The 24,095-nt window shown below is 48.7% G+C and overlaps 1 long non-coding RNA gene across 1 annotated transcript in view; it reads left to right on the forward strand.

Moving 5' to 3' along the window:
* LOC142563703 (uncharacterized) overlaps positions 1 to 2,938 on the forward strand; it is a 216,975-nt gene extending 214,037 nt beyond the window's left edge. Inside the window, exon 3 of the long non-coding RNA XR_012824387.1 lies at positions 2,785 to 2,938. This is a non-coding gene — a long non-coding RNA (uncharacterized LOC142563703). The remainder of the gene's footprint in view (positions 1 to 2,784) is intronic.
* The last annotated feature ends 21,157 nt before the right edge of the window (positions 2,939 to 24,095 follow it).

Below are 24,095 nucleotides of genomic sequence, written 5' to 3' on the forward strand. Positions count from 1 at the left end.
TTATTTTACACCTCCTTCGTGAGATGTAAAGACTAACGTTACTATGTCACTATCTGCGGCTTTCTATCTTTTTTTATTGTCAGAGTCGAGAGAGTATTATTACAAAACCGACAGCAAGAGATTTGTCTACGAAGGCCTAGCTGGACACATGCTGAATTCCGGTAAAGCAGTAAGAAGTCGGTATAATAATTCCCAGCAAGTTGCTTGTCGAACACAAACAGTTATCAGCGGTTGCCAGCGACACAGTTTCTGTATTAGATACTGCTCTTTGGCAGTGTTAGCAGAAAAATAAACAGCCTGCATAAAATTTTCCAGGTTGCACTGGGCAGACAAATTAAGTGCACATGGAATGCACAAAATTCTGATTAGGTTTCAATCATTCCATACATACTGCGGATAATGCTCCGGCAGCTAAACCTACAACAAAATGTCGGTACATATATTCGGGCTTATATTTCAGATATATTCTGCAACGGCCGAAAGTATAGTAAGGCAGTTTCAAACAGTCATAAAGTGAATTTAGTCTGTACTATATAAGGTGCAGCTGCCATACTTTATCGAGATGCGGGTTCCCCGCTCGCTTTATAAGACAATGCCCAGTACATGCGCACAAGTGTTTCTTCGTGCTCCATCTCCAAAGCGAAAGGATCAACAGGGGTAAAACAAGGATTGTCACTGTATCCAACGTTTGTCTTCCTTGGCGCAGCAAGTGCTTTCCTGAGCAGGAGTTTTATGCTGCCTAGCTCACTGTTTCCTTCACTCAAACTAGGAAGGGATAGGTGCAGAATAAAAGGGTGCAGGGAAGAGGATGCCGGAATAAAAGTACGCGAAAATGGGGAAAGCGAAAAATGTTTCAGAGAATGGGCACTAAAGCTACTAGATTTATAGAGATATTGCTTACAGTGCGCTCAATGCAGCAAACGCTCTTAACACAGGCGTGCAGAGTTGGCACATGACAACTGATGATCTAATGAAACGAACGCCAAGCTTATAAAGATCAGACACACTTGGGCACCAGAAAAGCAACGTAAAAACCAATGAAAAGCACAAAGTGACCTTAAACAGGGGTGTGATACAAATACTAAGAAAACGCTGACACATTACTGAGGCGCGGAACACGTGTGTATAACATGGAAATAAAAGTCCTTTCTGAGTAACAGCAACTGACGGCGAACTAACGCATTCACTATCCATAAAGCGTTGCATGGCCAATGCGTCTACAACCTCTCTTTCCACATGGCGATTTTCTGTGTCGAGAAACTCAGTCTCACCTAGTAGTTCTGCGGAAACCTGCAAGGTGGAGAGAAGTAATGAATAAAGGAAAAATCAGACATCCACCCGGACCAGGACGAATTTTTCTTAAACGTTGAGGCTTCTCTTTCGAGGAACCCGTATGGGCTTCCTTTGTAGCAATTGCTACGAACGGGTGGATGTCTGATTTTCCCTTTATTCAAACTCAGTCTCTGAAACGACCAAAACGTGGCACCTTGTTTATATTTGGGGAGAATAAGCGGCACGTTAACGATTAGCTGTAAGAAAAGCTCAAACAATATGGGTTGATTGCGGCCTTGACAATAAATTATGCATTTAAGCACTTCGTCTATTATTACTGCGTTATTAGTGGCGTCAGGTTTTGGCAGCTGCCCTGGCATAACCACAAGTATTATCAAGTTGAAACTCAGATGAAATAGGGAGCTACTACACTAGCTAAATATGCGAAATTTGTAGTCTGTGCATCGTACAGCCTGTGAAAAACAAATTTAAGTAGGTGTTCGGAAGTTTCATGGGGCCCTTATTGCCAAACATTCCAATAGTAAGAGAGGATTATATCTTACACCGAGATTATATTTAGAAATTGCTTCTTCAGTGTAAAGTGTATCGCCACGGTAACGCTCGTGGCTTGACTAGGAGAGCTGCAGATATTCACTGAGCCATTTCGTGTCCTTTGTTTCATGCATTATAGGATGCATTAATGCTATGCCTTTCGACGTTTTTCATAAAATAAGTACGTTTAATTCTTTTTCTTGAGAGGAAATAAGGGGTAGATTGTTGGTGTTATGTAAGGCGAGGGGAAAACTGTGTTGGTCAATTGTGGCGTTTGCAAAAAAATACGTAAGCATGCACTCAGGAATGGTACAGCTGCTTTTCGACATACGCAGAACTTCATTAACTGACATGGGAGGGAAGTATAAATGATACGAACGTCAAATGTGGTGAAAATAAGTGCAACGTGATGGGTATTGTACCCAAGAAAAAAACCTCTGCGGATGATTAACTTTGTTTCAAAAAAATAAATTCAAAAATGCTTGACGGCGCTATATGTAGGTAAGGTTTCAAATGCTTGACTCATTTGCTGGGAATGTCTAAAGTATCCAAGTTAATTCCACACAACATATATTATTATTATAACTGCTAAAAAAATCTGCTCCGCTGCAATTTGGGTGAATTTTTTTTTTGTAGGCCAGCCACATTCAAAGAGATAAGCAAACTATTGTTTAACGAAAATAAATGTACTTCTTCAGCCATTGATCGAAATATATATTGAGGCAATCAGTAGTGAAAACACATTAATACGGAAGGGTTGATGTCATTTTGACAACGTTTTCATACATTCTCCGAACTATGGCAATACGACGCACTTTTGAGGGCAGACCATAACGTCTCTGGCTGTAGCCAGGCCATCGGTGTGAGATTCATAGTAATTTCGGGTTGTATATTAGAAGTCTTCCCAATAAACAATTTTCGACAGATTGTTCTAATGCAAAACATTTTTATATCCTACAGTTCTATGCAACAGGACAAATAATATATTTGTTGAAGAGAACCTATTTCGTGAAAATAAACGGGATGGACCCAACATGCGTTTTTAACAAAGTGGAGAGTGTGGGTGAAAAAACCGTGGTTCTTCGTCAAGGTTACATTGGTAACTATAAACAGATTGAGTGAGTAGTTTTTCAATACGCGTAATTTCTTGAAGTATGTCAATTTTTAAATAGGTGTTCACGTGTTCCGTTTAAATTGCACTTATCTGCCTAGCGAGGAATAAAACACCGTGGGGATAAATTATTTTAGTCAGTAAAACCCTGAAGGTAAAGGATATACCAAACCACAAAAAATGCGGAAGAAAGGGTAATGCTACAAAAAGTAAAAGTTAATCAATGTCTGCTTCCTTTGGGGCAGAAACCGAAGTGGTCGCATTGCGCGTGTTCTACTCTGATAATTTGCCTACAGTGACGGCTCCTCCGCCGTAAAAGTTGATGCCTTGTACGTTTGTACATAAAGGTATAAAGTAGCCCTAAACGTCATCCAGTGCTATCGCTATCGTAACGGATAAGAAAAATCAATTTGGCCAGCGAGGCGACGTAGGACGAGATAGCGCACAGACCTGTGTAAGGGCCGCACCAGTATACAGGCTGCACCCCCAACTTGGTAGTCCAAAATTGGCCAAAAAGAAATTTCAACGGAGAACAAATCGCCTTCCGTGCCCTTATGTCGCGCGCGCGCACCAGCGAATTTTTAGCGCGCTTTGCAGTTCCGCGTGCCGCTACTAGATGGCGAGAACTGAGCGTGGAACTCCTATGTAATGGTACACGCGGGGATCAGAGATGTGCGCAAGTCAAGGCGGCGCTGGCACTACTTTAGCGAAAAAGTTCGGTCAGGGCCACCGCTCTTCAAAATTGTGAAACAAACGTGCGGCCCTTACGTGAGCTTATGCGGTAATAAACAGAGGCAGATGAGCAATAAATGCTTCTATGCTGAATCAATAGCCAATAAGCTTGCGGTCTGGCTACCGATACTATAGTATAACATATAGTGACAGAATTGGAAAGAAGTATTCGCATTTCAGCCACCAACGGTCAAATCATTCTTCAAAATGAAGTGAGCACCACTGACATAGATACGTGCGACCGAAGGTATAACACGGGTGACAACTCTGCAGGCTTCCGTTACCTCATCAGTGCGCATATAAAGAACTTGTACAGGCGCCGACAAAAGTGGTATACTCCACGCAGATTGCTACTGCAGCGGCGTCGCTCGGCATTTTGGCGAGCTGAAGCACGAAACATTGACACGAGTCAAGCGACATACTTGCAGATAATAAAGGGCACCCATTGGTTGTCTCGAGCCCAGATGCTGCCTGTAGATGGCGTTGCGATGCAGTTTGCCGTTGCTCCGGCTCCCGCTGCGTGGAGTATACCACTTTTGTCGGCGCCTGTACATGAGACATGTGAGGCGAACCAAGCAGAATGCCAGCTCTCAGCCCAAGGGGGACTTACAGAGACGCTGCGAGCGCCGCTTGCCTGACATCAAGGCTCACACTCGCATCTGAAGCCCGGTTCTGATGGTACTTTCCAAAAATTGTTCGTTGTTTTAGTGCATACATTTTTTTAAAAACGGGTAGACAATATATTTGTTACAGGCATGCGTTTGCAGTGACGGCCAGTGTAGCTTTGTCCAGCACGTCGCTAGCACGTCGCGCGGTACCAAAACTAGAAGTGGCAATTTGGTGGATAATGACAGAATGCACATGAAAAAACAGAATGCAAAATCTGACTAAAAGGCCGCAGACATATTTGCTGTAGTGCAACAGCCATGTATCAAATCCGCACGTGGTAAAACACGTAATTTTTGCATTTGCTGACTGACACGTCCGGCGGTAGCATGCAGACCGATCTGACACGGATGTCAAGATTCCGCCAGCGCAATTTGCTCTGTGCAGTGATTATCAAAAGTAGGTTGTTTTACGCCGTTCATAAGAAAGAGGGACTAAAGTGAAACGCGTTGACACTATCAGTTGTCAGTGTACTGGGAGGCATTAACCAGTGCATACTCCAACTCAGTGATAAACGTTCAATTAGGTCAGTGATCTACATATTAATGTAGCTCCAGGAACAGTTATGACAGCTTCCTTTCGCAAAACTGACCCACCTATTCGACCCAACTTTTCCAGCTAGATATGCCTCTATCAGGTTGCGGCTGCAGCCAGCAAGAAGACAAATACTCATAATTGTGCACGACACACTCAAAGTACAATAATTCATTGAGGTGCTCACATAAAGCCCATTTATTGGAAGCATATGGTGTCTTCTTATGCGAAGATGCTTCGTGGACTGACGAAGGGAACAGTCCTGTTTGTGCCTAAAGAATTGCTCGAAACATCCGCACCAAAAGATACGTTACCCTTTCCCTTTAATATGGTCCTGAAGCTCTCCTAGGGCTTATACAAAAAAACACATTCCGAGGATAGCATATGCTGTTGTGAACATTTCTGCCCGGTTTTGGAATCATCCACGCCGGGTGAAGCTCACAAACAGAGCACGAAATTGCCGATTTCTCAAAAGCTCCCTTTTCAGCACAAGTCTTCTCATCAGTTCTTTTGGGCTGTCAAATGTAGTCATATAGCAGATTCTAATGCACGACTTCTTTTGGCCATTAGCTGGCATCAATCAAGAAGGGTGTTTGAATTATTTAGCTTCTTCCTCCTTTTACTGTGTGATGCACATTATTTACACCCTCACGTTAACAGAATTTGGTGTTTCAAATTTGGATAAGAATTGCGTGCGTCCGGAGTACTATTGGGCTACTAGCAACGACTATCGTCTGCTATTGATTGGCGCCATTCCCCCCCCCCCCACCCCGCTCCTCAACGTAGAAATAAAGCTTTCCTCGTGCTGCTTATAATTTCTATTAGTTCGGAAACTCACCTAGCTTGGAAACACACGACAATCAAGATCAGACCACGCTAACGCCGACGAGCGCATGCTCCCGCTCAGCCGCTTGGGACCGTCGTTCGCTTGGTATTGAGCTCCTGCCCTAAATCGGCAATTTCTATGTAACAACTGTCCGTCGGTTAAGGTGGTGCAGGAAAAGCTGGTCCACAGCAAATAGCACGACCAGGCTGAAGAACATGAGCGCGCACCCCAGCCCTGTGCTGCACATAGCTAACCACTACAGTTGCATGTAGCAGCGTCTGCAGTTGCGCGCCAAGATCGGTCGAACCGGTCGTCTGTTTCCCGAGTGGCACCTCCTGTGGGTGCGTCGCCATCATGGCCGAAGCTTGTTGTGTAAGGAATTTTACATCGATGCTGTTAACCTAGCCCATGTGTGGATCTCCGGCATGCGTTTCCTGGGGGGGGGGGATGAGGGGAAAGGAACCTTGGTTGGCTTAGGTCCGTATAGGCGACAGGAATGTATGCACAGATCCCGCAGATACTGCAATACAGGGCATGCGTTCCTAGGGGCGGTACGCGGGGCGTCTTAGGTCCGCATAGGCGGCAGGAATGTGTGCGCAGATCCCGGACATAGTGAAATACAGGGCATGCGTTCTCAGGGGCGGTACGCGGGCTGGCTTAGGTCTGTATAGGTAACACGAATCCATGTACCGATCCCGGAAATAGGGAAATACAGAGCATATGTTTCCAGGGGCGGTACCTGGGCCGGCTTAGGTCCGTATGGGCAGCAGGAATGTGTGCGCCGAGTTCGCAGATATGGAAATAGAGGGCGTGTGCTTCCAGGGGCGGTACCCGGGCCAGCTTAGGTCCGTGTGGGCAGCAGGAATGTGTCTGCCGATGTCGCAGATAGGGAAATACAGGGCATGCATTCCCAGGGGTGGTACACGCGCCGCGTTAGGTCCGTGTAGGTGACAGGCATGTGTGCGCCGATCCTGGAGATACTCCAATACAGGCATGGGGTCTCAGGGCCGGTACCTGGGCTGCCTTAGGTCCACATAGCCAACAGGCATGTGTGCGCCGATCCGTGAGATACTGCAATACAGATCATGCGTTCGCATAGACGGCACTCGGGCTGGCTTAGGTCTGTATAGACCGTATAGGCGCCGCCATATTGTGAACGCAGTGGCGCCGCCTATCAGCAGCGCCATACTGGCTTGGGAGAAAGCGGTGTTTTGCATGGCAGGTATACGCTCGGCGGCAGGTTCTGGCGTTTGTTTCCGCGGTCGTGCAGTCTGTTTAGTATGACGTGCATCTTCTACGTGGTAAACGGTTCTGTGCGACGTGCTGAAGTGGTTTAAGGCGTCATGGCCGGTATTTCTACTGGCGTTGAGGTGGATGGAAAACGCAGCGCGATGTGTGAGCGCATATTTGAGCCTATATACAATCAGCCTCGGAGACCCAATTGTGTATTTCTGAATGTTCCAATCACTAATGTGACATTATTGCAGTATTATCCTCTATTTCTAAGCTGCGGTTTAGGAGCCGTGAAACATACGCGACGATCGTAACAGCGTGGGTAGCGTTCTGCTACGAAAGGAGCTATTCTGTTTGCCAAGCGTTCAAACTGTTCGCTGCAGGTTACATTGCGTGACTACTTGGTTGGATGGATGAGGTTTCCACCCATGAATAAAATAGTTTTGGCTAGTAATAGCAGCATACCTTACAGTTTGAATTGAGCTTGTCCAGCAAAGCGACCGTTTACGAACTGCGCGAGTGTCCTAAGCAGTGGTAGGTGCTGGATTACAGATATCTTTGTTCTATATAGCGCATGGTTCAAGCATACGGCATCAACGGTTATATACTTATAAACGTTGTGCGGCGTTAACCCGTTTTCTCTTGCTTTTTAGAGAAAGAGGATAATAACCGAATTTTTTTTTCGGTTGTGTTCGTTCAGTTCTCTACGACGCACTCACACGTATTACGGAAATTTTGCTCTCAAAAATGGCCATCGCATTCTTTTATGCGAACCCTCTCCTATATGGCTGTATACAGGTCAAAAAAGCAATGCCCTAGCACACAGCTTATATATGTATCGCGCTGGCCACCAACCGCAGTGATCGCTGTGTTGAGCAGCGCCATGGGCCCCATGCAGCAAGACTAGCGTAGACATATGGTAATTTCAAGCATAATAGACTTGTAATGCGTGAGAACGATGCCAGTGTATCACAAATATTTGATAGCGCCTGCCGCTTAGATGTTTCGTGGTTGCCTTAGGTTGGCCGTGCACGACCATGCGCTGTTATGTTTTATGTTTTACTCCCTACGCCAATCAATCACACAGAGAGCTGATTTACTATTCAATGCTGGTAATACAGAGACGTCGGTTTTGATTGTTGAATTAAAATCGATATAAGCAAAATAGTAAACAACACATACACGCACCGCGACTGATAATGCGCGTACACCGCGGCTGATTATGCGCGTCACATTTTTGGGCCCTCAATATATATTTCTGCCTACAGTAGATAACGATGCACCGAAAGGCTTCCCTGACGACCTTATATTAACGGACATTGCGTAAATTTCACAAAGTAAGATCTAAAACATCTCGAAATCGTTCCGCAGCACGCCAAAGCAATACTTTCAAGTAGCGCCGCGCCGGATCGCCCCAGCTAGAGAGGAGGAAAGGCTCTCCGCGCGCCCTATCCTCCTCGCCCTATGAAACGGTCTATTGGCGACAGCAATCTATGCACCGATCCCAGAGATAGTGAAACACCTGGCATGCGTTTCCAGTGGCGGTACATGGGGGGCCGGCTTAGTTCCGTGTGGGCGGCAGGAATGTATGCGCCGAGGTCGCAAATAGGGAAATAAAGGGCTTGCTTTTCCAGGGGCGGTACCCGGGCCGGCTTAGGTCTGTATAGGCGACAGGAAGGTGTACGCCGATCCCGGAGATACCGCGATAGAGGGCATGCGTTCGCAGGGGCGGTACCCGGGCCGCCTTAGATGCGTACAGCCGACAGGAATGGATGCGCCGATCCCGGTGATACTGCAATACAGGGCATGGGGTCTCGGGGGCGGTACCTTGGCTGGCTTAGGTCCAGATAGCCGACAGGAATGTGTGCGTCGATCCCTGTGATACTACAATAGAGGACAGGCGTCCCCAGAGGCGCTACCCGGGCGGGCTAAGGTCTGTATATGCGATAGGAATGTGTGCACCAATCCCGGCAGTACAGCAATGCAGGGCATAGGGTCTCAGAGTCAGTACATGGGCTGGCGTACGTCCACATAGCCGACAGGAATGTGTGCGCCTATCCCTGAGATACTGAAATACAGGCCATGCCTTCCAGAGGGCGGTACCCGGGACGACTCAGGTCCGTATAGCCGACTTAAACGTGTGGGCCGATCCACGAGATAGGGCTATACAGCGCATGCATTCACAGAGGGGGTACCCGGGCCGGCCTATGTCTGTATAGGCGATAGGAATGTGTGGACCGATGCCGGAGATAGCGAAATAAAGAGCATGCGTTCCCAGGGGCGGTACCCGAAATGGCTTAGGTCCGTATAGCGGACAGAAATGTGTGCGCTCATCCCGGAGATAGTGCAATAGAGGCCATGCGTTCCCAGTGGTGGTACCCGGGCGACTTACATCCGTATAGCCGACAGGAATGTTTGTGCCGATCCTAGAGATCGTAGCATGGTTTCATATATAATTGATATTTAGGAGAAACGTAATTTTGTTACGCGGAAACTCAAGCGTAAACCCCCTCTGCAGTTACCGTTTGAGGTCTGTCTTTGTAGCAGCTTGCAGAGGGCCGCTTGTTTTCTTGCCACCCCATTAAAAATCTATGGAATCGCAACATTCATATGGGGATGGATTGACAGCGAAGCTGTTTAGGCAGCGTATATATACACTGCCTACATGGGCTGTATGCGGCACCATGCTACGCGACACATGCGCTGGTCCGGTAACCGCAACTCTCATGCATCTGTCGCAACTACTGCTGCAGCCGTGATGGCTCTTTCGACGCATGTGACCTTATAACCACAGAAGCCCAGGCCAGGTGCACCGGCGCCGTCACCATTCTTTCCTCTCCTCATTATTCGTCAAGTAGGGTGCAAAACAACTAAAGCGCATGAAGGCCAAGTTGCTACACTAAGTGCACATCCTAATGCGCTAGGGGCGTTGTGAAAGTAACTTTCATCATTTTATTTTGTAAGTGAAGATGGTACACCGGGCGACACGAACAATAGGGCATAAGAATATACCCACGTTTCTGGTTCAGCGATGGAAGGAGCGTCAGCGGAGGAGGAATGACACATGCGCAGAGTGCCGGAGAGAGAGTGGAAGCTGACCAGCGTGCCCGAAGTTATTCGAGTACAAATCACGATGGCAGACAGACGTGTGCTGACAACGTGGCCGCCAATGAAAGTGCGTGCTATTATCCCGTATGAATTGGCACCTCCGACTAGTGTGCCCTTCAACCATAGAAGGCTACATATCGTGTATGGTGAAGAGGTGATGTCTCAGGCCTTGCATCGCTGGTCACCGAGTTTTACAAGAGTGGTTTCTTCAAACTCATTGCACGCTACGACAAATTTCTGAATGTCGGTGGCAAATATGTGGAAAAATAGTGCCTCTTAATCCCGCCCCTTAATTATTGGCCCTATCAAGGCGTCTTCAACGTAATCAACTGACGTTAAATGTGAAAGTGTGTGGTTCATGATGCCCTGGTGCATTTTTTGGTGATAAAATTTCCGTGTGAACAGGTGAAAATTGGTTTCGGAACGTCCCTCGTGTGTGTGTATATATATATATTGAGTGTCTCTCTTGTAATGCCGAATTTTCCTGTCGAAATTCCTGTCGCCTATACGGATGTAACCAAGCCAGGGCATCGCTCCTCGGAGAGAATGCAAGAGGTCCATACGGGGATCGGAGGTACACAGGTTCGCTGGAAAAAACCAGACATAAGCTCGCCTTCGTGCATAGTCTTCGCCGCCAGCGTTTTCAGGAAAACATTACGTTTCCATAAGCTGCAGTTGCCGGGAAGCGTAAGGAGCACTCACAGATCTTTGAATGCTATGGCGTTTCACTCTTACAGGTGAAGCTTAAGCGTCCCCCTATAGCTTTTTTTCGTCTGGCGAAGGCGCAAGCTCAACTTGATATCCTCAATTCTCGCTAAGTATTACTCCCTTTTCGCGGAGCAGTTTGTCCTAGAAAAAAGAGATGGCGCTATCGGTGGCGCGCCGCACGTCGCCACAGCGTGTACTCACGAATACCAATTTATTACCGCTTACACATTGCACCAGCGCGATCAGCTGTCGGAAATGCAACTGAGTTTTTGCTATCGCACTGAGCGCCAGTCATGTCGGATTCATTCGTGTGGATTGAAGATGTGTGCAGTTGTTGGCTGCAAAAATCGTGATCCGCATATTAGGTATTAGAATGAATCCGTGTAGCCAAGTCACGGACCGTCGCAGCAGCTGTCCGTACGTTTTACCGGCACTTCGACATGCACGGCTTTCTTCTAGGATACAGAAATATGCTCATCCACCAGCGTTGTCTCGCAAACCTTCAATGATAGGGCTTCAGCCCCGGAACGTCGGAAAGTGTAAATACCGCTCGTGAAACAATGACAAAAAGAAAAGAATAGCGCCGGTTCCTGTCATAGTATGTTTCGCGCACAATATCTACATACATCAACCCCAATTGGCACGAAATCTTACGGCCACCCTGTCCCGAACGTGCGAATAAGTGAATGGGCGCACACTTGAATATATGCGCACCATATACGCAGAATGAATGACGGACTACACCGTGTAGTGCCCGTACAACCAGCCCGGTTTCCGAATCTACAAGATGCAGAATTTATCCTGCGAACGCCCTTTGGACCAACCCGGGGCTGCGCCGAAAGGCACAGCGCCCTGACGCTCCCTTGACAAGTCAAGATGCTGCGCCGCCAGGCAGTGTTGTCCTGGGGAAAAGCATCGGCGCACGACATGTCCAAACGTGCAACAAAGTGCTAGACAGCCCGGCGCTCTATTACCTTGCCCCTGGAGGTCACCGCGCGGAAAACTTGAAGCGGGTGGCCAGCGCGGTCGCTGGTTGAACTTCTCGGACGACCGTTGAGTGCTGGCTTTGTATTGCGCCGTTTGAGTGACAATCGTTTCTCGCGACGTTATAAGCTCCGACGCCGCCGCCTGGTAAACCGGATCCACCAAACCGCTTTGAGCAGAGTGACGCTCTCGAGTGGAGAGAGATGCGTTACGCGTTGGAGTCTCACCGGACGTAGTCGTGCGGGAACAGTCGCGTATGTTGATGGCTCGCAGCCCCAGTGACGATCCGTTCTTGTCCTGCATAATGACCTGCATATGGTGTATAAACTCCCTTTTGTTATTCTCACTGACGCCTGACTCGGAGACTTCGCCACCAACAAGAGAGCTGGCAACGCTCTGTCACGCAACGGGTGACAAGCGCTAAGGGACCACCTCAATGTCTCAAAATTGGGTGGCAGCTACGGTATTGACCGGCATCGGCTACCTCTTCGCGGTGCCTGAAGTTTACCTCAAGCACCAGACTTTTTCTGACACAGGTTATAATAGCTTAGGGAAGGATTCGGTGTTGCATTGTGCTAACCTTGTGTGTTTCAAGCCTAGGGAGAGTGTTTTGAAAACCAGAGGATGCCGAGGAGGTAAACAGGGCGGTGTGTAAAATACTTGCGGATGTCTTATTAGTAGCGTTATTGTTGCGTACGGCAGGTATATTCAAAAAGGGGAAACAGCAGGAGGACAGTGTGAACGATGGAGAAGTACAAGGTCTAAGAACTTTTCCAAATTTGTGAGGAGTTGGGCATTTAGTTGGGCTCAACAAAAAGAAAGAATGCGATCCTGGAGGTCACGAGCACTGAGGACGTAACGGCTGAGGAAGCCGAAAAAGCCTGGGCGGATATCAATGCACGTAGCGAGGAGGAAAGGAAAAAGAAGGAACGTCGCGAGCACGAGCTTAAAATGAAAGAGTTGGAGACCCGAACTAGCTCGTCGGCGCCTAGTCTCACTTATAACGGTCCTAGAATACGCGATCAACTTCCACCCTTTGTCGTCGTAGAGGATATTGCCAAATTCCTCGTGAAATTTGAGCACGTGTGGGAACGGAATGGCATTGAGCGATCGCGCTGGGCACAGAATCTGTTAGTCTAGCTTCCTGGGAAGGCATCGGACGTAATGACTTGCTTATCGAAAGAGGCGTTTGAGAGTTACAGTGATGTGAAGGAAGCGCTACCGCGGAAGTACTAATTGTCACCCGAAGCTTTCCGGCAGAGGTTCCGGCATGCAAAAAAGGGCAGGGAGTGGAATATTGACTTCGCGTTTCGTCTAAAAGCCGACCTAATGGAATGGCTGAAGGGCGAAGAGGTTTACGACGAGCGCGACAAAATCATTGAATGCATCGCGTTGGAGCAGTTCTACCGTTGCATTGATGCTGATATCAGGCTCTGGCTTGAAGATAGACTAAAGGAGGTAAAGCTAAACAAGGCAGCAGAGTTAGCGGAAGAGTATTACACCCATCGCAGCTTGCACAGCAAGGCAGTGCGCCTAAAAAGCAGATAGGAGAGATGGTTTTTCCGGGAAGCCCGATGAACGGAAGCAAATCACGCGTGGCGAGTTTCGGAAAGACGAGTCCCTTACCGAAGAAACTCCAAGGGAAGGACAGAATGCATCTCAGAATGCTAACGATGGTCCCAAGCAGCGAAAGGATACGACGTGTTCTCTTGAAAAACGGAAGCCGTTAACCTGCTACAATTGAAGAAAGCAAGGGCACATCGCTGCGAACTGCCCAGAGAAAATTGCTTTTGCAACAATACAGGAAACTCACGAAAACATACGACTATTGGAGCCATATATGCAGAAAATTAAGCTAAACGGCAAGAAGTGCACACTTCGGGGCTCTGCAGCAACTATGGACGTTGTCCACCCGTCTTTCGCCTCATCGAGTGATTTTACGGGAGCACGCGCTTGTATACGGCAAGTGGTCGAGGAGGAGAGGGTCTGTTTACTGATCGCAAGGGTTCTCATTGAAGGAGAGTTTAGGAAACTTAACACAGAAGCCGCTGTGTCTGCCGCCTTCCCGGAGCACTTTCCTACCTCTTCTCAAATAGCTCGGAGCAGCTACTGAAGGATTAGGACAAATCATTCTTTGCCGACGTGGCGTACATGTCCCTCACGTGGTCCAAATCGCGCCAGTTGTCGAAGGAACTTAACTTTGCGTCGGTGAGCGAACAGCGGTACGGCACACGGACCGATCTAGGTAACTTGAGTGGCGAGCAGGCAGGGGAGGGGGAGAGCTCGGAGGCTGGCCTGGGCGAGCGTGTCTTGGAAGTGACTGCGAGTGACACGTGCAGTGCTAGCCGCTATATAGACACGACGCCGCAATTAGGCGGCGCGGGCTCCACACTCGCTCTGGTTTCCGCCAGCTGGCAGGAGCTAGCTGCAGTTGAAAGGGAAACTCTGATTCGCGAGAAACAGGAAGACTGTTCAATAGCCGATCTGATGAAGAGCGTCAAACTGGGAGTGGAAAAAAGAGGGTTTCATTTTACGGGGAATCTGGCTGATTGTACCGCCGCTACACGGTTAAGCAGGGTCGCACATGTCAGCAGATTCTGATTCCTCGAAAATATCGCCGAAAAAAAAAAGAAAGAAAATTGGATGTCCTCATTTGCTTCCTCAGTAGTATGTTTTCGGTCCAAGTGATTTGAAGGGGACCATTCTATATTTATTATTATTGCTGATTATTAATTGTTCCTGGCATTTTGGTGTGTTGTTAATTTGAAAAATGGTTGTTTGAGCCTTGTGTACCAGACCGTGCACCTGCCTCTTGTTGCATCGGGAGCAAGAAGGAGGATAGCAATTTAGTTAGATTTATTTGGATTATGACCTTGTCAGGTGTTTGACGGTACACAGAGGGCACTTGCTCGTGTTGGGTGTTGCCTTTTGCCGGTCGGTTTTGCAAGCTGCACAACGATGAACCAGGACCAGTGGCGAGAAGCAAGGGCATCGGAAAGACCCGAGCGGAGCTGGTCGATGTGCCTTGGCGACAACGCCGTGAGCAGAGCTCTTGTACCGGCGAGTGGGACCTGAGCACGGGAAGTTACCTGGCGTCGGGACACTGGAAGTGAACTTGGAGGAGCCTGACGAACGTGCGCGCCTGGCATCCGAGCCACGTGCAGGCAGCTCGTCTTCCCGGCGCCTTATCTGATGGCGGAGATGTTGTTGTGCCCGTACAGCCAGCCCGGATTCCGAATGCACAAGATGCAGAATTTATCCTGCGAACGCCCTTTGGACCAACCCGGGGCAGCGCCGAAAGGCACAGCGCCCTAACGATCCCCTGACAAGTCAAGATGCTGCGCCGCCAGGCAGCGGCATCCTGTAGAGGAGCATCGGCGAGTGACATGTCAAAACGTGCAACAAAGTGCTAGACAGCCTGGCGCCGGATTGCCTTACCTCTGGAGGTCTCCGCAAGCAAATTTGAAGCGGTAGGCCAGCGCGGTCGCTGGTTGGACCTCTCGGACGACCGTCGAGTGCTTGCTTTGTATTGGGCCGTTTGAGTGACAATCGTTTCTCGGGGCTTTATAAGCCCCGACGCCGCCGCCTGGAAAACCGGATCCACCGAAGCGGCAAAAGCACCGACCCGGTGCTGTTAAATATCCAAGGTGCATGGAGAGTTGTAGGGCTTGAGTCGGGCAACGTGGACAACGTCACTGGTTGTCACAGCGGAGGACGTAGTGGGCGTGGCTAGAACGATTTCATAGGTGACATCGGTCACTTTGCGTATCACGCGATATGGGCCTGTGTAACAGGAAAGCAGTTTTTCACAAAGGCCGACTTTACGCGATGGTGACCAAAGCAACACGAGGGCGCCGGGCACAAAATAGACATCATGGTGACGGAGGTGGTAGCGCTGTTTCTGCTTGTCTTGAGACACTTGTAGACGAGCATGCGCAAGTTGGCGAGCATGGTCAGCATAGGCGATTGCATCACGGGCATAATCGCTAGTTGAAGCTGTGGCGGACGGAAGCACAGTGTCCTGTGGTTGCGTCGGTTCGCGGCCATACAAGAGGTAAAACGGGGAAATGCTAGCAGTTTCGAGACGGGAAGAGTTGTATGCAAAGGTAATGTAAGGTAGAACCAGGTCCCAGTCACGGTGGTCGTCTGAAACGTATTTGGATAGCATGTCTGTAAGGGTGATGTTCAAACGTTCAGTGAGGCCGTTCGTTTGAGGGTGGTAGGAGGTGGTAAATTTATGCTGTATTGAGCAGGCAAGCATGATGTCGTCAATGACTTTGGCCAAAAAGGTGCGGCTGCGGTCTGTAAGCAATTGACGTGGAGGAGCATGCATCAAAATGATATCAGGTAGGAGGAAGTCCGCAACATCAGTTGCGCAACTGGTCGGAAGAGCACGGGTCACGGCGTAGCGGGTCGCGTAGTCCGCCGCGACTGCAACCCACTTGTTTCCTGATGTGGATTCCGGAAATGGGCCAAGAAGGTCCAAGCCGACACGGTGGAAGGGCTCGACAGGGATGTCGAGCGGCTGCAGGTAACCAGCGGGGAGCTGGGAAGGCTTCTTTCGTCGTTGGCAAAGTTCACAAGCGGCGATGTAACATCGTACGGAATGGGCAAGGCCCGGCCAGAAAAAAACGGCAACGTACACGGTCATAGGTTCGAGATACGTCGAGGTGTCCTGCCGGTGGTGCGTCGCGGAGCTCTTCTATGACGGTGGAGCGGAGGTGTTTAGGTATTACAAATAGGAACTCAGAGCCGTCCGGATGAGGGTTACGACGTTACAGTGTACCGTTGCGGAGGACGAAGAGGCGTGGAGCAGTATTGGCCGGAGAGTGTTCAAAACGGTCGATAAGTGATCTGATGTAGGCCTGACGGCGTTCCTCGTCGGCGAAATGAAGCAGCTCGGATGCAGAGAATACGCAAGAAGCACTGGCAGTATTGAAGGAGTCAGAGTCATCAACCGGGTAAAGCGACAAACTGTCAGCGTCTTGGTGCAGGCGGCCAGACTTGTACACCACGGAATATGAAAATTCCTGTAACCTCAAAGCCCATCGACCAAGCCGGCCTGTAGGATCTTTCAGCGATGAGAGCCAGCAGAGAGCATGATGGCCAGTGACTACACAAAAAGGGCGACCATAAAGGTGAGGACGGAACTTCGCAACCGCCCAAAAAACAGCAAGGCATTCGCGTTCCGTATTGGAATAGTTGCGCTCCGATGGTGCTAGGAGACGGCTCGCATAAGCAATAACGCGATCCTTGCCACGCTGACGCTGGGCTAAGACGGTACCTACGCAATGACCGCTGGCATCTGTACGTAATTCTGTAGGGGCATCAGGGTCGCAGGGCGAGAATGGGTGGTGAGGTTAGAAGAGTCACGAGACGAGAGAAGGCGGCGGCTTCTGCAGTACCCCACGAGAATTGTACGCCTTTCTTCAAAAGGTTAGTTAGGGACCTAGCAATTGCCGCAAAATCTCGAACGAAACGGCGAAAGTACGAGCACAGCCCTACAAAACTTCGAACGCCTGCGGCTGTCTTCGGAACCGGAAGCTCTCGGATAGCGTGAGTTTTGTCGGGATCAGGCTGTACTCCGGAAGCGTCAACGAGATGGCCCAGAAGAGTAATTTGTCGGTGGCCAAAACGACATTTGTACAAGTTAAGTTGCTGCTTCGGCTTTCAAAATACTTCAAATAAAGTTGTGAGACACTCAAGTTGAGTGTCAAACGTTGGCGAGAAGACGATGACGTCGTCGCGGTAGCAGAGGCATGTGGACCATTTGAAACCTTGGAGCAAGGAGTCCATCATAGGCTCAGAGGTTGCAGGGGCGTTGCATAATCAAAACGGCATTACTTTAAATTGGTATAGTCCATCAGTTGTGATGAACGCGGTTTTTTCTCTGTCCATATCGTCAACAGTAATCTGCCAATATCCCGAACGAAGATCAATAGACGAGAAATAGCTGGATCCGGCAGGCAGTCAAGGGCGTCGTCTATACGTGGGAGCGGGTAGACGTCTTTCTTTGTAATGCTGTTCAGATGACGGCAGTCTTCACAGAAGCGCCACGTGCCGTCCCTCTTCTTAACCAACACCACAGGTGACGCCCAGGGACTCGATGAAGGCTCAATGATGTTTTTATCAAGCATTTTGTTCACTTGATCTTGAATTACTCGGTGTTCCGACGCAGAAGCTGGATACGGTCGTCGGTTAATAGGCGCAGCATCGCCAGTAAGAATCCGATGCTTGACCGCGAGCGTTTGGCCTAAAGGGCGATCGTCGAAGTCGAAAATATCGCGGTAGGACGATGATACTTCGCAGAGGTCTTCAGCCTGCATGAAGGAAAGCTCCGTCGCAACCATTTTCTTTATGTTGGGATCAACGCCTGAGGCGGGCGCAAGGGGCCTGCCAAGCTCGCGAGAACCATCGGTCGATAACGCTGCCACGTATTGGTCGCCGGAACAATCAATGGTGGCAAGGCAAATACCTTGCGGTAGAACTTGCTTTGCCAATCCAAAGTTACAGACAGGCATGGGAGTGTGGTTGCAGTACTAGTAAGTATACTGTGAGGCACGGTGACGTCATACTGTATTAGGATGTCGGGCAGAGGAGTGACGAGGTGCTCGCCATCAGGAACTGGTGGAAAAGACAACAGTTCCATGTAGGATATGGACTTTGGCGGCAGGCGAAGAAAGCCGGTGGAGCGTAAGCGGCAGTGGGGTGCGACAGAAGGTTCTGCGATCATCGGCAACTCAAGGCGAAGGGTACTGGAAGAGCAGTCAATAAGAGCAGAATGAGTGGAGAGAAGATCTAGGCCGAGAATGAGGTCACGGGGGCAATGAGCAATTACTGTGAAGAGGACAGGAGTGTGGCGGCCGGCGATGCCGACACGTGCCGTACACATGCCGATGATAGGCACAGTACCGCCTTCAGCGACGCGGATGACGCGTTCCGACGCTTGGGTGAGGAGCCTGTTCTGTCGTCGTCGGAAGGCAGCACTCATAATAGAAAGATGTGCTCCTGTACCGATGAGTGCCGTGACCGGATAGCCGTCAACATCAACGTCAAGAAGGTTTCGGTTAGTAGGGTAACGTGAGCAGAGGATTAGAGGGCAGGGTCGACGACGCAGCTTCACCTCCAGAAGCTGCAGTGCCTAGTTTTCCGGCTGGGTCCGGGAGGCGATAGCAGGCGAAGAGAAGCGGCGGAGTTGGGGCGAACGAGACTGGTGGCGTCGAGGTGAGGACGAGCGGCTGTAGCGAAGGTTCGGAGCAGGGGTATCAGCGGTAGTGGGTTCATGGCAGGTGGCATAGGGTACAGAAGGTCCAAAGGTGCGGGAATAAGTGGCGGCGTAAGTCCGAGGAGGTGGTGGCCATCGGTTTCGTCAGTGACGGGCGACGTGGCCGATGCGACAGCAGTGGAAGCACATCGGCCTGTCATCAGGGGTACGCCATTCGGGCGGGTTGCGGTGAGGTGTGGTGCAAAAGGACTGCCGGGGACGAGGAGGGCCGCTAGATAAGTGGGGAACGCTGCGTGGAGACGTGGAACACACGGTGTTCAGACCTATGTTTTCAAATTGCTCTCTGACGACAGCCTGAATCATCGCAATGGTGGTTGCTGGCGGATCGGGAGGCGTCGTGGAGAAGGCTGGTGAACAGGCGGCCTCGAGTTCGCGGAGAACAATGCTTGTGACGTCGTCACAGGTGGTGGTCTGACGCGGTCGACCCTCACATGCCAACGTAGCAGCAGTGTTGGGTAGCCGCACAATGTGGTGTGAGATGCGGCGGCTCTTAGCCTGTTCAAGGCAACGGCACTCTTTTATAATGGCGTCGATAGTCGAGACGTTGCCAAAAATAAGCAAATTGAAAGCGTCGTCGGCGATGCCTTTTAGCACATGTGTCACATTATCTGCTACGGACTTATCGTCAGCTTTACGGCATAGAGCCAAGACGTCGAGGATGTAAGAAATGTATGGCTCTGTAGATGATTGAACACGAGACGCAAGAGCCTGTCTCGCGGCAGTCTTGCGCCCAATGGGGTCGGTGAACAGTTCCCGTAGCCTTTCTTTGAAACTGTCCCAACTGGTTATTTCGTCATCATGCGTTTGCTGCCACACGTGTGGGGTGCCGGCGAGATAAAAGATGACATTGGCAAGCATAATCGTTGGGTCCCACCTGTTATTAGCACTGGCGTGTTCATATAGCTTGATCCAGTCGTCGACATCCTGTCCCTCCAGGCCAGAGAACACACCTGGGTCAGGGTGTGGCGCAACCGCGACGATTGGAGCAGTCGGACAAGCCGAAGCCGCGGGCTTGTCACTGGGAGGCATCGTGACAAGCTCGGTGTGCCAACCAATTCGGATTTCCGTGGTGAGGACGGCGATCGCTGACATTCACCAGAAATGTTACGTGTGAAAAGACACAGACGAAAGATGCTATTTACACGCTATTTACTCTGGAGCCAGGCAGCCAGGCTGACACTCGCTCGTGCCAAGGGCACCGACCAACTTCTTCGTCGTTCTCGCGGCGGCTCGTCTCTTGAGCATCGCTCGATGATATCGTAATAATATATCTTTGTTACAAGCTATTGCAATGTATGAAACAGCCACGTTTCAAGCCGTGCGCGGAGCTAGAAGATATCTATCGGAACTGAGCACACCCGCGAGCGATTAGGCAGGAATAATCAGATAGTGGCCGCGCCAAGGAAATTTACCGAGTCAGAAATGTCACAAGCCGCATCTTCAAAATGTTTGCAAAATAAAGAACGAAGAGAAAAACACACTAATCCTGATTCAATTCATGAGCGGATAGTTTAGCTAGCTTGGAATGCATATTTAGCCTCGCATTAAAACGAGTACCATATACTCTTAAAAGTGAAAAGTAGGCGAGTTGGTATGGAAGCATGGCTAAATTAAGAACGCGAACTAGTGGCACAAAAACTAAGGCACCGTATAAGCAGCGTGTCCTGACTTTCCTTGTGCCTTAGCTTCTGTCCTAGTAGTTGGCGCTCTAAAGTTAGCCAAGCATTATATACGCTGCTTGCGCCGTTTGGACATAGCTTATTCAGCTTCCAAAGCGCTTTTGCATGTTGCCTGAAGCTGTGGCCAAAGCTTCGTGTAGCCCTCCCAGTCACCGTCTACGATATCTCCCGAAACAGAGGTTTGCTGAGCCGCACCAGCGTCTTACACACCCATGGTAAACGCGCAGGCAACGGAGGCAGGTTGAGGCAAACAATGGATGCATCACCACGTGATCAAAAATGGCAGCGCCCACGGGATTGCCACGAAAAGGGTCAATAGGCCAGCACGCCGCTAGTCATCCAAACTAGCGCGCGACGCGCGCTGCTTTAGCAGCTCCTGCGTTAGAGAGGGCATCTTCTATTACCGCGCCGGATGTGCCAAAGCGCTCCAAATGCCGCTGATAACGCTGAATGCGGCACGTTCTAGACTCTATGTGCGTCCGCTTTTCGCCTGCTGAACCAAAGTGCGTCCCGCTTGGCGTGTATGTTCCCTACGTTCGAGTATGGCGCCCTTTACACGCTGAGATTTTGCGCCGCCCTATGGAATGATGAATCACGACCAAAAAGTACGGGAATTTTCGGAACTCATAAAGTTAACGCTACACTATCTGGTAATAAATAGAGCTAGGAAATACTCGCGTGTGATTGTGTTTTGCTTATGCGAATTGTTTGTCATATTGTTGGGACAGAAAATATATGGACACTCTATGCGACTTTTTGCGTCGTCGTTGCTGTGAGGTTCCTCATATATTTAGATACATGTGTTGCATGCCATGCCATGTTACGTGACGTACGGTATCGGGTTATATTGTCGCACCCTTCTATCACTAAGGTTGCTGAAAATTTTAGCAATAGGAGTCCTCAAGCAAATGTCATAAAACGAAACCCTGACGGCGCATTTCTTTTATGTTAAATCTTCTCACACATAAATATGAAAAGTGGGAAAGAATAGCAGGGTTGAAACAAGAAATGCATAATTTTATTGGCTGTGAAATCGCTCCGCAGTCGGGCCAAGAAAGACTTTAAGCATGGCCGATGAGAAAAGTGGTGATAAAGTCGCTAAGAGACAAGTTGACTTTATTTAATAAACATCAATAAAAATTGACCGATTGCCGGATTCAAACAGAGGACGCCTAGCACAACAGCTCGTTTTTAATTTGTTTATGTTTACTTCAAATGATACTGCCACTGCTGCTGCGAGTTTGACTTCGTGTAATACTCTAACATATTACTACTGCATTGATTGCTTCGCCCTTATGGCGAATCTCTGATATTTCTCTTCTAAGGGCTGTTCCACATGCTCCCACAAATTTTTATGTTTGTCGCCTTCATTCCCTCGCTACTTTGATTTTATTTGCAATGACCGCTGAATGGGTGGCCACTGAAGCAGTTTGCCACGTAACTCATAACTATCTCCTTGATCCTGCAGATGTGCAGTTGACGCGTAGTAAAAAGTACCTGCACTTTCTCCGTACTTGCCTTAAAAGTGCTTTTCCTGTAACCCTTAACGATGTAGGTTGCTTAGATAAGTTATCGAGCAGATATACAGCTGCATCGGGATATTTTATAAACTAAGTTCGACGAGTTCGGAGTTCTTGTTTGATGACCTGCTGTACACATAATTTTGTGGGCATTTGTGTCTACGACATCTCTTCGAATGTCAAAGCTAAAGTCTTCTGCTCACTTAATTTCGTATAACGTGACTAGAGAGTGGAAAAGAAAGTACATGTTATCAAATGCCGTGCTGCCATGGTTCGTACTGTCACCTGCTTATAAGCAACGGCGGATTCCCAGTCGCTGCTGAAGAATTCTTACAAGAACAAGCTTCAAGTATTGTCTAAGGGATACTAAAGTGGCATCTAACAACATGTTTAATATTATCGCGTATCTCATCGCACCATTCTACAGACGCGCCTCACGGTCGTACCATGGGCAGCAAGATGGAAGTTGTCAGTAAATAATGCATGTGTCATGCGTAGAACTGGTGCCATTTCGGCCGCACCCATGAACAAAGAGGCGATAACATTAATATCTCGCTTGACGTTCAGAGAAGCATAGCGCGGCTGTACTTTAATCAATCTGAGAGGGAGTAGTCGTATTTGAGATAGATGTTTCAACTAGCAGGTATGCTGATAGTCTTTCAGCAGGTATACTCACTGAGCGGTGGTGTGCATACAAGGGTACCAGGATTAACGATCGAGACAGGAAATTCTTCACTAGGTAACCTCGCTGAAAACATGTGCGAAAACTCTATATGAGAAAGTGAGCCCCATAGAAAGGGAAGTCCAGCTGATAAATTTGTGAATGCTAACCGTCTGGAAAATTTCAGGAATTAGTCCCAAGAATAATTTGACTTGGCCCACTTGCTGTAGGGTGCTAGGAAGAACTCACGCCGTTTTCAGTTGCAAGGTAGGAAACTCAACAAAGAAATTAAAACACTCAGAAAGCTGCTTTTCAGAAGGGTACCGGGCACTGCATGCCTTCGATGATGATTTCTATATCAACTGTAGAAGGAAAAAAAACCGTTACCCTAATATTGTGCCAGACTATTAACCGATAAGGCAAATAAAATAGGAGAAGAGCCATCACTAGGGGAAGCGACGTCCTGCAAAAGATCAAATCATGGACGCCGGCAAATGTGACGCAAAACCTATAGCTTGCTGGTTCTGTTCGATAGCTACAAAAGGCGACTGCCCAGTGGAAGAGCAGTCCACAACTTATAAAGAGCAGATTGCCAATATAATTTGTTTAGAACGATAAATCTGGCACAGGCTTCATTGAAATACCGTATGCTGCGGTGTTCCTGATGCCTGAGTGGTACCTGACCTGGATGTCGTACTCTTGTCGAAGCAGCATCCAGTCTACGAAGCCGCCAGAAGGGTCTTTTAGTGACACTATCCAGTTTGCAAAGACTGATAATACGGCTAAAACTTTTTTTCTATAACAAAACCGTATACTGCTGCCTTTGTAAGCGTACGGCTGGTCTACGAGCCAATATGTGCATTTTAATTTCATGTTTGTTAGGCACCTCCACTGACTGAGACTGTATATATATATATGTATATATATATATATATATATATATATATATATATATATATATATATATATATATATATATATATATACACTAAATTAAGTCTTGGTAGATGAGATGCGTTGCTATTTCACCAGCTCAGCCACGTGAACAGGCCCCGTACGCAGCGCTAACATTGAGCCTTGCTCACTGCGGCTTTTTGTGCCTCAGTGCATTCATTTCCTCCGTCGGCTGTCGAGGGGTGCAATAGGTTCGCCAAATGATATTCTAAATACCAACACAATAGAATATTCATTGGTGAGCGTTGAGTCGTACTTCCTGTTGTTCCA

Source organism: Dermacentor variabilis, chromosome 11 (assembly GCF_050947875.1).
Source record: "Dermacentor variabilis isolate Ectoservices chromosome 11, ASM5094787v1, whole genome shotgun sequence".
In the NCBI taxonomy this organism is placed as follows: domain Eukaryota; kingdom Metazoa; phylum Arthropoda; class Arachnida; order Ixodida; family Ixodidae; genus Dermacentor; species Dermacentor variabilis.